The sequence below is a fragment of the Crocuta crocuta genome, unplaced genomic scaffold (genome assembly GCF_008692635.1).
Source record: "Crocuta crocuta isolate KB4526 unplaced genomic scaffold, BGI_CrCroc_1.0 scaffold1, whole genome shotgun sequence".
Taxonomy (NCBI): domain Eukaryota; kingdom Metazoa; phylum Chordata; class Mammalia; order Carnivora; family Hyaenidae; genus Crocuta; species Crocuta crocuta.
The window spans coordinates 6,171,355-6,181,882 of record NW_027527930.1 but is presented as its reverse complement, the minus strand read 5'-3'; the positions used below and the strand labels follow the sequence as shown (position 1 = coordinate 6,181,882).

Genomic DNA, 10,528 nt, shown 5'->3' with positions numbered 1-10,528 from the left:
TGTTGAATATTTACTCTCTGCTAAGCCCTGTTCTGGGAGTTTTACACATATAATTTCATTTAATCTTCTCAAAAACCATAAAGTGACTATTTATGATGTCCCATGATACTGATAAAATAAGGATCTTAAAGAGGGTAGACAACTTTCAGTTTAAATTTACATGGCTAATAAGTGATAAAGCCAGGATGGGAACCAAGAGTTTTCAGCTATAGAACCTAGGCTTTCATCATACTTCTACAATGAAATATTACTTTATACAATATTTAAATGAACACACCTCTGCTTGAATTAACCTTAACCATTGTTTTGCAAAGCAAGAATTGTTTTTATTTTCCCCTTTGGCAAAGCTTTCTCCTTTCCTCACATGACTCTATCTAGCAAACCAAAATGAGAATTCACTTGCCTTCCAACTGACAGAGATCTTTTGTATGGCATTTGGGGGAGAGAACAAACGGGCAGGGTTTAGGATCTGTAGACCATGCGTTCCTGATGTCACAAAAGGCCCAACCAGTCTAGATGACTGAGAATAATTCCTGATGCTGTTCAAATTAATAAGTAACATTTTGATAAGTTTACTCAGTATATTGAAGACCCTAATGAACTCACCCTGGAGCCCAGTGATTTAGTTCAGGAGATGGTTTTAGAGCCCGATGACTAGAATTGAGTTTAAACTCAGACAGTTATTAGCCATGTGATCTTAGCAGATTTATTAACCTCCCTGAATTTCTGCTTCTTATCTATAAAGTAGAGATAATACAGTTAATAAATAAGGGTAATAATGATATCTACCTCACTTGAGTGTTTGAAGAATTGAATGAAATGATAAACATTCAAAGCCCATAATTGCAATGCAGCCACCATCAACCTATCTTTTGGAGACACTGAATATCTTCTAGGTTCAAATCTTTATTAAGGTGGTCCCCAAAATAAGTCAACATGAAGTATAATGCTTGAAATTATATAGCCAACTTAGGCATAAAATGTTTAAAAAGGAAAATTAAATAACCTGTCTAAAATACTGAAATATTTTAAGGGAAAAACAAATAAAAATATCCCAAGGTCATATCTCTGACAACTTATTATCTTTATAAGCTCAGCATTTAGTTCAATGCTGGGAAATACAACTCCCTCAATGAGAATGGACAAATAATGGATAAGTGATTGACTGGCTGAATGAATAGATAGATAGATGAATACAGCTTCATATGTTGAGCAGTACAAATGTATATTCAGGACTGTCAGATGCAAGTGTGAATCCAGACTAAATCTGGGAAAGAAAGAGCAGTGTGAACATACTTACTTGGAAGATAGCCAGAGAGCAAGGTAAAAAACAGAAGCTCCATTAGGATCTGAGGGGGAAAAAAAAAAAAAAAGATGAAGACCCTCCAATCCAATCTTTCCTGGCTGTAGAGATATTTTTTAAGAAAATTCTTGTTTAATTCCAGTTTCATGGCCAGAGTTGTAACCCAAATGATCTTTCAGGAGTAGTAGCTCTACACTGATGCACATCTCTGCCTGTGATGCAAATTATTGGATGCAACCTTAAAGTCTATTTTCAGAAATATACATTTCCTAGAGATGGAATATTTGCTTATCCTTCATATATGCCACTCAGTCATATCTAGTTTTCCAGGAATTTCTACTGTGCCATCCTGCTACTTAAGCCAAGATTTAAAAAAATATATATTTATTTACTTTTGAGAAAGCCCAAGCGGGGTAGGGTCAGAGGGAGGGGAACAGATGATCCGAAGTGGGCTTTGCACTGACAGGGTGATGTGAGGCTCACACTAACAAACTATGAGATCACAATCCGAGCTGAAGTTGAGTATTCAACTGAGCAAACCACCCAGGTGCCCCACTAAGCTACGATTTTTAACACTGCATTTTTTTCCACACACACACAAAAAATCATGTATCTATTTTGGAGAGAAAGCAAATCAGATGCAAATGCTTGGTTATTTCAAGAATCAAATAAAAATGCATTTCAGTGACTTAATTAATACAAATACAAATTGACAAATGGGGCAAGTATAGTGTGTATTATATATGTTGTCAGTAGTCCTTTAATATTCAGTAAAAGGCACACATGTCAGTTGAGAAGGGTATTTATAGGCTTTCCTTCCCAAGGATATCTATTTAAAAAACATTATGTATTCAAGATCCTTTAAGTGTGTATAAACTGAGGGCTCTAGCAATTAGACATTAAGAGCAGAATTTAGTTTATCACATCTGCAGAGGGCTGAGGACAAGGTTAGTCTGAGGTTTAGGAGAGCTTTCTTTTCATGGTTTAGCATGTTTCCATTCTGTCTTTGTCAAGAAAGCCATGGAAAAGAATTTAAAAAGTGGACTTAATGTAACACAATAAGAATAAACTATAGAAAAACTTGGCTGCACGTGTAACAATGAACATAAGCTGGATTTGGGCCCTTTTCCCATAATCCTTTGATGGTTTAGGTACAATAGATGACATTTATCAACATGCATGTTAACAATGAATGTCTTTTGGTTTTTGTGGTGTTTTTAACACATTTTTTAATGTTTAGGCAGACACAGAATGCGAGTGGGGAGGGGCAGAGAGAGAGGGAGATGCAGTATCTGAAGCAGGCTCCCTGCTCTGAGCTGTCAACACAGAGCCTGACGCAGGGCTTGAATCCATGAACCATGAGATCATGACTTGAGCCGAAGTCAGACGCTTAACCGACTGAGCCACACAGGTGCCCTCAAAGGAATGTTTTTTTTTTTTTATATTAGTGAGAAATGTAAAGACCAAGGGAAGCAGCTATAGAACAATGAGTTCGCAAAGCACAAAAGAAAAGAAGAATAAAGATGACCAGTAAGTCGTTTCAGAGAATACTTATGACAATTCACACAAGTTACCAGTATACCTGTGGGCACTTATCTTTATGATAAGTGTAGTGTCCATCACCTCCATATTCAGTCTTATATGAGAACTGTGAATATTGAAAGATCTCTTATGGGAAAGATAATACTACTATTAAACAATAAAAAACCAATCTGCCCCACATAGATTTCTCCATCTTTGGATATTTCTTAGCACTCACGGATATTTTCTCTGCTTATTTCATGTATATATGATCTAATTGATGTTTCACTAGAATGTATATTTTTCCTGGGAAAACAGTGTGTCTTCTTTTTTTGCACCAAATAAATGTTCTTCTCTTTTCATTTCATGTGTTATATTTCATTTATTTCATAATAGATAAGCATGAAATCATTTGCAGATGAATAAATAAATGAACAAATGTATAAAGGCCTAAACACATTTTTAGACTGCTAGACTATGCTCTGCTTGAAGGTAGGAAACAGTCTCAACTTTGCCTATTACACCATAACAGGAATGTAAAAACAATAATAAAAACAAAAACTCTCCCTCAAACCAAAGCATAATTTCAGCAAATACACTGGCATTCCTCCCTCCCAACCCCCAAACTAATGATTCCATACTAGACAGCAGTGTCCTTCTTAGTCTAAGCCACTTAAGACCTTTCCCAATTAATTATAGATGGCAACTATCTCTGAGACATCCCTGGCACATAGTAGGTCCTCAGTGAGTGTTTGCCTAACTGTGAATGTCATTTGACGTTTTCCATTATGATAGAGCCTGAAATGCAGAGACAAAGTGAGACAAATTCAAGAACATAATATTGTGGTTTTAGTATCAAAAATAAAATTTAAAAAAAATTTTAATGTTAATTTATTTTTGAAAAAGAGAGAGAAATCACGGCCTGGGGGAGGGGCAGAGAGAGAGGGAGACACAGAATCTGAAGCAGGCTCCAGGCTCTGAGCTGTCAGCACAGAACCCGATGCGGGGATCGAACCCACAAACCGTGAGATCATGACCTGAGCTGAAGTCGACGCTTAAGCCACTGAGCCACCCAGGCGCCCCCAAAATAAAAATTTGTATACAAGATATGTCTATTGCTTCAAGTGGAAACACTATCAGGGTCTTTATCTCATGTGCTATCTCTTTGTTTCCAAAGGTACAAAGAATGATGTGCCTGTGCTTTAACCTTTATCCAGGTTAGCAATCACTGGACAACCCCAATGACATATTTACCCCAATCGCTTCCCGCGCTTGCCGCACAAGGCTTCTAAGAGAAAATAAGTGCCCGCAATTAATTCTGTCTTAGGAGCAGAGCAGTGTTCTCTGGGCCCTGCATTGCAAATACCTTTCTGTTTCCACTATTTGTGGCTAATGCCACCCAAATGATGAACTCAGTCGAGCACATCCTGTAGTCAGGATGCACCAAAGATTTCACTGAGAATCCTCTGTTTCAGCCCCATGTCCTTAAGTCTTAAAATAGTGTGCATCTCTGGCAGAGTTTATTATGAAATCTATTTGATTCGCAAAGAGGTAAACATATTGGCCAAAAGGTTAAACAGCTTGCATAAATACAGGGAGCATTTAAAACTACTCAAAAGCAATGAAAACCGGGGACTCTGTCTTTAGAAAAGGAAGGCCAAACATTTTTCCAGTGGACACTGGTCGCTATTTTTAAATTCATCGCTTAAAATCATTGGTATTAACTAGCTCTTCTTCCTACCGCAACTTACACTGAATTGTAAGCATCTGAATCTCTGTTTTTCCTGGAAGACCTTCTATAACAAGAGAGTATCTTGTGCAGTTTTCTATCCCCAGAATGCAGTATTATGCTTGAAACCCCTGGAGAGCATCAAATCTTTCTTGAAATTAAATCTATGAATGCATTTGTGTTTTTCGAGCCTTAGTTCTCTGAGGGTTAGAAGCTCAGTGTCCACACGTGAAATATAGTTACACGTAAGCAAAGGAGTTCCCTGGTACAACAGGTTATAATTGCAGGCAGGTATGGGTGGGGAAATAAGAAGATTTTGTTTTGATTTGCTTTTCTGATACCCTTGCAAGATAAAAAAAATTAGCTGGATTCATTTGAATACGTCTAGCAGCTGCATTTTAGAGAGTCAGAGAGTTCATACGCCTATGAAATTCCACAGACAAGAGAATGGAGCTTTCCACAGGCTTGGGAAAAATACAAGCTTCTTTCGTTGGTGCTGATTTAGAATCTTGCACATACAAGCTGGAAAGGAATCTAGGCTCCATTCTCTAAATGCTTAGGGACTCCAGGGAAAGATAACATTTTTAAATAGCAATGAGATGCGTTTATCATTGTTAAGACACCTTATGCCATTGAGAAAATCTCTGGCCAGCTTCTGTTGCTTTTCAGGCATTCCCTACATTTTTGTTGTTGGGTTGTGGTAGATCTTTAGCTTTTTCTGGCTGCCTGACACCTGAGGCTGGGGCAGAGTCTGCTATTCATCTCAGGCTAGATGCTTATCCCCCATACTTTGCCTTTTATTTGTGCTGAGCCACAAGTGACTTCAAAGGGGACTTTGGATGAAAAAGAGATGCAGCCTGGTAAGAAAGGAGGGGACAATTGGGTGCTTTGTGCTGTAGAAAGAAGTTCCTCAAACTTATCCTAAAAATAGGAATCTCTGTGTTTTTACACAAAATCTGGAATTGAGCCCTTCTTTCGTATCAATAAATATACTTCTCTGTCATCTCTAAGAGATAAATGTTTCCAGATCAGTAACAGAACGTGCCTTTAATTTAATTTTTTCAATGTTGATTTATTTATTTTGAGAGAGAGAGCATGTGTGGACAAGTGTGTGTGTGCAGGGGAGGGACAGAGAAAGAGGGAGAAGGAGAATCCCAAGAAGGCTCCACGCTGTCAGTGCAGAGCCCAGCTCTGGCTCAGTCTCATGAATTGTGAGATCATGACCTGTGCTGAAATCAAGAGACGGACACTTAACCTACCGAGCCACCCAGGTGGCTCAGACATTCCTTTAATTTTACATGATGCATTTGCTCTTCTCTCTTACTTTTAATTCCCAGGGAACAAATAATGTTAAAAAAAAATAGGGAGAATCCTTGTATGCCAATGAATCAGTCAATGACTTTTAATAGACACTGAGTCTAATTATTAATCTGGGGAAGATATGAAAACTAAAGGAACAATCTTCTTGTGTTCTGGAAGGTATAAAATGGAGAGTTATTGTGATTTATATGCTTACATGTCACCAGCCTTGTACAGATGCTATTGGTGTAAAAGTCCAGTGTAGATTTGTTCTCCAACCAGTTCTTCTAGTATTTAACAGATAATCTAAGCCACAAAGAGTATATATTTATTTTTGTCTATTGCTATATCCTGTGGATTGTCTACATTAATTTGAGAGAGTCACAAGATCTCCACTTCAGTTGGACACGCTTGCATTACAGCTGGGATTATGGCTTATTTGCATATATATACATCTTGGATAGCTCCAGTCCAATCTCGAACAGCAAATGTAATTAAGTGAAATGGTGATGTATCCAGGAAAACACATCGCTTTATCTGGCCGGATGTCCAAAGATTACACCTTCTCCCTTCCTATTCTATGACCGACCTACCCTAACAGCTGATTTCTAGGTATGCCATTCTGAACCACCGTTTGGTGATTTCTGCTCTGTTAATTAAGGCTCTGTATTACTCAGAATGAGACTGCCACATTGCTATGAGAAAGGAGATTATATTCTTTGGCAAAGGATAGCATTTCCTTTCCAAATAATACCTTGATCTCAGCAGAGCATGGTCTCCTTTCTTGGGCGATACTGGACTTCCAAAAGCATCTGAATGCAGCACTGCCTCGGGGGATTAGGTCTGTGAACATAGTTTATACTGTCTGGGGTGGATGCCGGGAAATACAATTTTTTCTTACTCCGCACGCTTCAAATTACACTTTACAAAATAGAAGTGAAAAGTTATGCATGTGGGAGGTATGATGAGTGACAATTACGACCTGGCCAAACTGCCTTAGCAGAGAGTGCCTGGGAGAATGTTCTGTTCTTTGGGGAGGGCAGTGACGCCGTGTTGCTTCTGAGTGTTATGGTCTTAGTGTTATGGTCTCTACCTGGATGTATGTGTATAGACGTGCTAGCAAAAGCATCCCAAACCACTTGTAACTTGTCTCTGCCTCTAGACAAAGCACACAGACCCTAGATAACAATGGAGTAAAGAAGGTGTCTCATCTGAAAACATCAACTGGAGGAAAGCTAAGTGTATAGTAGCAGTAAATGCCCTCTTAGTATTGAAGACCTCTGTCCCCAGTAAAACGGACATAAGGGATTCTTATCTTCATTTTCTCTGGCCCTTTCTTCATGATTCTTTTCAACTGTACCTACAGTTCCTAAATAACTTGTTCTTTGGATGAATCAAAACTCACGATATGGGGCACCTGGGTGGCTCAGTCAGTTAAGCATCCAACTTGGGCTCAGGTCATGGTCTCGGGGCTCGTGAGTTGGAACCCTGCATCGGGCTCTGTGATGTCAGCTCAGAGCCTGGAGCCTGCTTCAGATTCTATGTCTCCCTCTCTCTCTGCTCCTCCCCTGCTCACACTCTGCCTCTCTCTGTCTCTCAAACATAAGTAAACATTAAAAAAAATAAGTCTATGATATATGCTGTGAGAAACTGGTGACACTTCAAAAGATTGATAATCTCTGGCCTTAACAAAAGGCACAAGTTTACATTGTTATTGGAATAATTCAAATGGTACACCCTTGACAGTTGGGAACAATTTGACATTATTTATCAAAATATGAAGTGTGAGTACTTTAAGTATGGCTCTAGGAATGCCCGTCAGTAGAGGAGTCCTGGAGCCAGTCAGAAACTTTGCAGAGTTGATTGTGTGCATTTTGACTCACTCCTAGGTATCCAGAAAACTGATAAGCTAACCATGAGTGTGCACAGACACATATAATAGAAATTAACATTTATTGAACTTTTTTTGGGCTGTGCCAGGTATCGTTTTAAGCATATGTGTTTTATGTGTTTTAAGTTACCTAATCTTGATGACAACATGAGACACTACTATTAACAACCTCAGTTTGCAGATTAAGAAGTTTAGAGGATAAATAACCTGCTTCAAGTCACAGATGGTAGGTAGTAGGCCAGGATTTGAACTCATGCAATCTGTCTCCCAAGGAATCACCAAATGTAACCATTTACTTCCACCTGACCAAGTAGCTTACTTCAGCATGTTTGTAATACGGGGAAAATGAAGCCATCTAAACAGCACCCTTTCCAAGCGATTTCTTGGAATTTTAAGCATTCGTTAAAATCCGCTATATACAGCTGAATGAGTAATTGAAAAGATACCCACTATGTGTTTTGTTAATTAAGAAAGTAACTTTAAACTATTCATCCCACGTTCTCATTTGTTCCCTATCAAACAAACACGTTAAAACCAGAAACCAAAGCCCTAAATCTGTGTTTGAATGTGAGTAGGAATGAACCTGGAATGAGAACACGCCAAATTGTTAGTAGTGATTAATTCCAAGGCATGTGATTGGAGGTAGGAAGGAAAAGAATATTGCTTTTAGTTTATCGGTCTCTGTATTATTTTATTTTTATTTCCATGAGCATTACTTTGTTTTGAGATTTAAGAAGAAATGAAGGAAATAGATCCAGAAAGAATCAATACATAACATTGTCCTAATACTGAAATCCCTTATGCCACATTTGAGGAAGTACAAAGTGAGACTTCCGCATCTCGTAACCCTTCTGGAATTCATGCTAAAGAGCCTCCATCTCCCTCTGTGACAGTTCAAAGTCTCCCATAAGACTCTCATCCTCACATTGCAGAGTACAGATGCAGCCAGCTCTTTCTTCCTGGACCTTCTGACCCAGCTCAGTTCCTCTGACTAATTTTGGGACAAGAAGAGTAGTCACTCACAACAGCAGTGACCAGAACCAGGTAGAGATGAAGTTTCCAAAGAGCTTATGTGACCGCAGGCTAGGTGGCACTTGTGACCTTTGACCTCAGCCAAGCCGCTCTTAATTCAGAATGACTAGACTCTGCAGGTACATAACGTCCTAGTACTTAAGAAGCCTAGTGAGTACCTACCTAGAAGTAATTCCGGCTTGTTCCTTCTCAGAAGCTCCGTCTGTCACTTAAGCAGCTAACCTCGTGTTGTGCAGGAAAGGACAGTAGAAATACCCTTCTGCAGCGGTGTCCTGGAGCTCCGTGGGTCTCATTGCCAGGGCCGGTCGCCGATGGGCACATCTCCCCCCAACTCTGAGTTTAGTGGCCTCCTCTTGCTGAAATCGGCCACGGTGGGAACATTTACACCAGAGAAATCAGCAAATGCTACAAATGAAGGCTCCCCCAGCCAGTTAAATGTTTATCTGCACACCACTGGCCTCAAGGCATTCTAAATCACAAACGCAGAGGCTTTGAAACTTGTTCAAAGGCTTTCGAATCATGCTATCTAGCTTGAGAAACTCAGAAGGCTTGACTTCTACTCTCTCTTCTTCTAAAAGAGCAGTCATATAGGAATAGATGAAACACTTCGGTATTGCTGGTCCGGGAAGATAGCACTCATTCATTCTCCAGAAGTCTGAGAAGTAGCACCAGAGTAATCCATCAGCCAGATTCTTGCTGTACAAACCCCTCTACCCATTTACCTGTAAAGCCTCCATCCCTAAAACGAAAGCAGGAAGAAAAATATTGATCATCACGAGGTGGGAGGTGAATGGACTTAGGGAAAAGAAACTGCCAGGGCAACCCCCACCTTCACCCCCACCCCTCGGGCAAACCAGTCGCTGTATGCCTGAGCCCTGTTCCCCTTGAGGTCCATGTAGTCTCAGGACCGAGGTCCCGCTCAGGATATTTCCTCCCAATCTTTGTTTTCCTCTTAGTTCAGTCTTAATTATGGAGGCCTAACTGACCTTTCTTGTGAGAAAATCTGTTTATTTTTAGGAGAACAAATCATGAGGCAGCAGTGGCAAACAGCACTCCAGATCTTTCCCCTACTGTACTGAAGGAGAAGTGAACAACTTTGAACCTGCAGTGACAGACACTCCACAAAGCACACTCCTCCTTCTCACCAAACCTGTCTGGGAGCCCAGCCTAAGGGGGTGCTGGCTTCAACACAACTCTCCACCTGGCGCATGGCACACCGCTGCTGACAGCGTGCCACATCCCATGGCCTTTACCCAGTGGGTCTGCAAATACCTCCCCCTAGATCATGCTACCTACCCTTACACCCCCCACCCCAGAGAAACAAAGTTGGTGAGTAGAAAGAACCTCAAGTCATCTAACCAGCCACCTATTTTGTAGATGAATAAACTAACACAGACATGTTAGGTGACTTGCCCAAGATCACACAGTGACATAGCAGAGCCACAAAGGGCATCCAGGACGTTTTGGCTCCAATGCCTGTGCTTCTGATCACAAGGAAGTGATCACTTGAAACCTTTGTCATCCCTCAAAGTCCAACTGGAAGGGCTGCACTCTTCATTCCTTGGATCCCAAATGGGTATCACCCCTGCCTACTCAAAAGCACCATTATATTCTCCTGCATATCTTTATCATGCTCTGTATTGTATTTAAATCACCTGTTTTCTTATTCTGTTTTTTTTTTTCTTCTGCAATATATATTTCCTGAGCTGAAAGTGGGTCTTCCTTTTCTGTCTCCTCAGCAGCAACTAGCTTA

At 40.1% G+C, this 10,528-nt stretch overlaps 1 long non-coding RNA gene across 1 annotated transcript; it reads right to left on the bottom strand.

The window, feature by feature from the left end:
• Positions 1-1,311: 1,311 nt before the first annotated feature.
• On the bottom strand, positions 1,312-7,323 carry LOC144220927 (uncharacterized). Its single transcript, XR_013331898.1, has 3 exons — positions 7,258-7,323; positions 6,607-6,695; positions 1,312-1,349 (listed from the first exon to the last, which is right to left on the bottom strand). It is a non-coding gene; the product is annotated as an uncharacterized LOC144220927 (long non-coding RNA).
• Between the last annotated feature and the right edge of the window lie 3,205 nt (positions 7,324-10,528).